The sequence below is a fragment of the Aquarana catesbeiana genome, linkage group LG12, assembly GCF_042186555.1.
Source record: "Aquarana catesbeiana isolate 2022-GZ linkage group LG12, ASM4218655v1, whole genome shotgun sequence".
In the NCBI taxonomy this organism is placed as follows: Eukaryota; Metazoa; Chordata; class Amphibia; order Anura; family Ranidae; genus Aquarana; species Aquarana catesbeiana.
The window spans coordinates 66189507-66192006 of NC_133335.1; the positions used below are offsets into that span (position 1 = coordinate 66189507).

At 45.9% G+C, this 2500-nt stretch overlaps 8 non-coding genes across 8 annotated transcripts in view; all 8 read left to right on the forward strand.

The window, feature by feature from the left end:
- Positions 1–10, forward strand: part of TRNAL-CAG (transfer RNA leucine (anticodon CAG)) — an 83-nt gene extending 73 nt beyond the window's left edge. Inside the window, exon 1 of the tRNA in view lies at positions 1–10. This exon is cut by the window's left edge and continues 73 nt beyond it. This is a non-coding gene — a tRNA (tRNA-Leu).
- A 99-nt stretch (positions 11–109) lies between these two features.
- On the forward strand, positions 110–182 carry TRNAT-UGU (transfer RNA threonine (anticodon UGU)). Its single transcript has one exon. It is a non-coding gene; the product is annotated as a tRNA-Thr (tRNA).
- Positions 183–780: 598 nt separating this feature from the next.
- TRNAL-CAG (transfer RNA leucine (anticodon CAG)) lies at positions 781–863 on the forward strand. The gene has a single exon. It is a non-coding gene; the product is annotated as a tRNA-Leu (tRNA).
- A 98-nt stretch (positions 864–961) lies between these two features.
- On the forward strand, positions 962–1034 carry TRNAT-UGU (transfer RNA threonine (anticodon UGU)). The gene has a single exon. It is a non-coding gene; the product is annotated as a tRNA-Thr (tRNA).
- A 457-nt stretch (positions 1035–1491) lies between these two features.
- TRNAL-CAG (transfer RNA leucine (anticodon CAG)) lies at positions 1492–1574 on the forward strand. Its single transcript has one exon. It is a non-coding gene; the product is annotated as a tRNA-Leu (tRNA).
- Positions 1575–1673: 99 nt separating this feature from the next.
- On the forward strand, positions 1674–1746 carry TRNAT-UGU (transfer RNA threonine (anticodon UGU)). The gene has a single exon. It is a non-coding gene; the product is annotated as a tRNA-Thr (tRNA).
- A 457-nt stretch (positions 1747–2203) lies between these two features.
- On the forward strand, positions 2204–2286 carry TRNAL-CAG (transfer RNA leucine (anticodon CAG)). Its single transcript has one exon. It is a non-coding gene; the product is annotated as a tRNA-Leu (tRNA).
- A 98-nt stretch (positions 2287–2384) lies between these two features.
- Positions 2385–2457, forward strand: TRNAT-UGU (transfer RNA threonine (anticodon UGU)). Its single transcript has one exon. It is a non-coding gene; the product is annotated as a tRNA-Thr (tRNA).
- The last annotated feature ends 43 nt before the right edge of the window (positions 2458–2500 follow it).

A 2500-nucleotide genomic window follows, 5' to 3' on the forward strand; every position in this document is an offset into this window, starting at 1 on the left:
ACTTCTGACAGCTTTTAAGCTTTTCTTTGCTTGCATTTACATTCTTCAGCTCGTCTACCGCTGAACCTCTAGTACAAAAAAAGAACTTGTGTTCAATGCTGACAAAAAGGGCTCCATAGCTCAGGGGTTAGAGCACTGGTCTTGTAAACCAGGGGTCGCGAGTTCAAATCTCGCTGGGGCCTTTGCTGCAAAGCTTGGCGACTGTATCTCACATAGCAGCGTCATGAGAATTTTTCCCCAAAGTCCCAAGGAAACGTTAGCTCAGGGGTTAGAGCACTGGTCTTGTAAACCAGGGGTCGCGAGTTCAAATCTCACTGGGGCCTTTGCTGCAAAGCTTGGCGACTGTATCTCACATAGCAGCGTCATAAGAATTTTTCCCCAAAGTCCCAAGAAAACGTTAGGGTGGAAACGTTCGAAGGCCTCTAGATTAGGAAATCAAAACATTAGGACGACTTGACTTTCCAGAGATCTTGAATTAGACAATATCTACTAGAAACACCCACTTTCTAATTCTGCATCCAAGGAAAAGTGCACTTGAAGCAAACGGCCATCTCTTGTTAACAGCAAGATGCTTGTTTTCTGAGCGTGCACTTCTAACATCCAGTTTTGTTCTTTCATTCCAACGCATTGGAAATGATGTAGGTAGCAAGGAATGGTGATAAGGGTAAAGCTGCTTCTATCGCAATTTCTCCATCAAGTAACCTTCAGCGGATTTATTTTACGGGCACATTAGATCAACCTGTGAGCGTCGTCGGTCTCACCAAATGACAAGCATCACAGGTCAGGATGGCCGAGCGGTCTAAGGCGCTGCGTTCAGGTCGCAGTCTCACCTGGAGGCGTGGGTTCGAATCCCACTTCTGACAGCTTTTAAGCTTTTCTTTGCTTGCATTTACATTCTTCAGCTCGTCTACCGCTGAACCTCTAGTACAAAAAAAAACTTGTGTTCAATGCTGACAAAAAGGGCTCCATAGCTCAGGGGTTAGAGCACTGGTCTTGTAAACCAGGGGTCGCGAGTTCAAATCTCGCTGGGGCCTTTGCTGCAAAGCTTGGCGACTGTATCTCACATAGCAGCGTCATAAGAATTTTTCCCCAAAGTCCCAAGGAAACGTTAGGGTGGAAACGTTCGAAGGCCTCTAGATTAGGAAATCAAAACGTTAGGACGACTTGACTTTCCAGAGATCTTGAATTAGACAATATCTACTAGAAACACCCACTTTCTAATTCTGCATCCAAGGAAAAGTGCACTTGAAGCAAACGGCCATCTCTTGTTAACAGCAAGATGCTGGTTTTCTGAGCGTGCACTTCTAACATCCAGTATTGTTCTTTCATTCCAACGCATTGGAAATGATGTAGGTAGCAAGGAATGGTGATAAGGGTAAAGCTGCTTCTATCGCAATTTCTCCATCAAGTAACCTTCAGCGGATTTATTTTACGGGCACATTAGATCAACCTGTGAGCGTCGTCGGTCTCACCCAATGACAAGCATCACAGGTCAGGATGGCCGAGCGGTCTAAGGCGCTGCGTTCAGGTCGCAGTCTTCCCTGGAGGCGTGGGTTCGAATCCCACTTCTGACAGCTTTTAAGCTTTTCTTTGCTTGCATTTACATTCTTCAGCTCGTCTACCGCTGAACCTCTAGTACAAAAAAAGAACTTGTGTTCAACACTGACAAAAAGGGCTCCATAGCTCAGGGGTTAGAGCACTGGTCTTGTAAACCAGGGGTCGCGAGTTCAAATCTCCCTGGGGCCTTTGCTGCAAAGCTTGGCGACTGTTTCTCACATAGCAGCGTCATAAGAATTTTTCCCCAAAGTCCCAAGGAAACGTTAGGGTGGAAACGTTCGAAGGCCTCTAGATTAGGAAATCAAAACGTTAGGACGACTTGACTTTCCAGAGATCTTGAATTAGACAATATCTACTAGAAACACCCACTTTCTAATTCTGCATCCAAGGAAAAGTGCACTTGAAGCAAACGGCCATCTCTTGTTAACAGCAAGATGCTTGTTTTCTGAGCGTGCACTTCTAACATCCAGTTTTGTTCTTTCATTCCAACGCATTGGAAATGATGTAGGTAGCAAGGAATGGTGATAAGGGTAAAGCTGCTTCTATCGCAATTTCTCCATCAAGTAACCTTCAGCGGATTTATTTTACGGGCACATTAGATCAACCTGTGAGCGTCGTCGGTCTCACCAAATGACAACCATCACAGGTCAGGATGGCCGAGCGGTCTAAGGCGCTGCGTTCAGGTCGCAGTCTCACCTGGAGGCGTGGGTTCGAATCCCACTTCTGACAGCTTTTAAGCTTTTCTTTGCTTGCATTTACATTCTTCAGCTCGTCTACCGCTGAACCTCTAGTACAAAAAAAAACTTGTGTTCAATGCTGACAAAAAGGGCTCCATAGCTCAGGGGTTAGAGCACTGGTCTTGTAAACCAGGGGTCGCGAGTTCAAATCTCGCTGGGGCCTTTGCTGCAAAGCTTGGCGACTGTATCTCACATAGCAGTGTCAT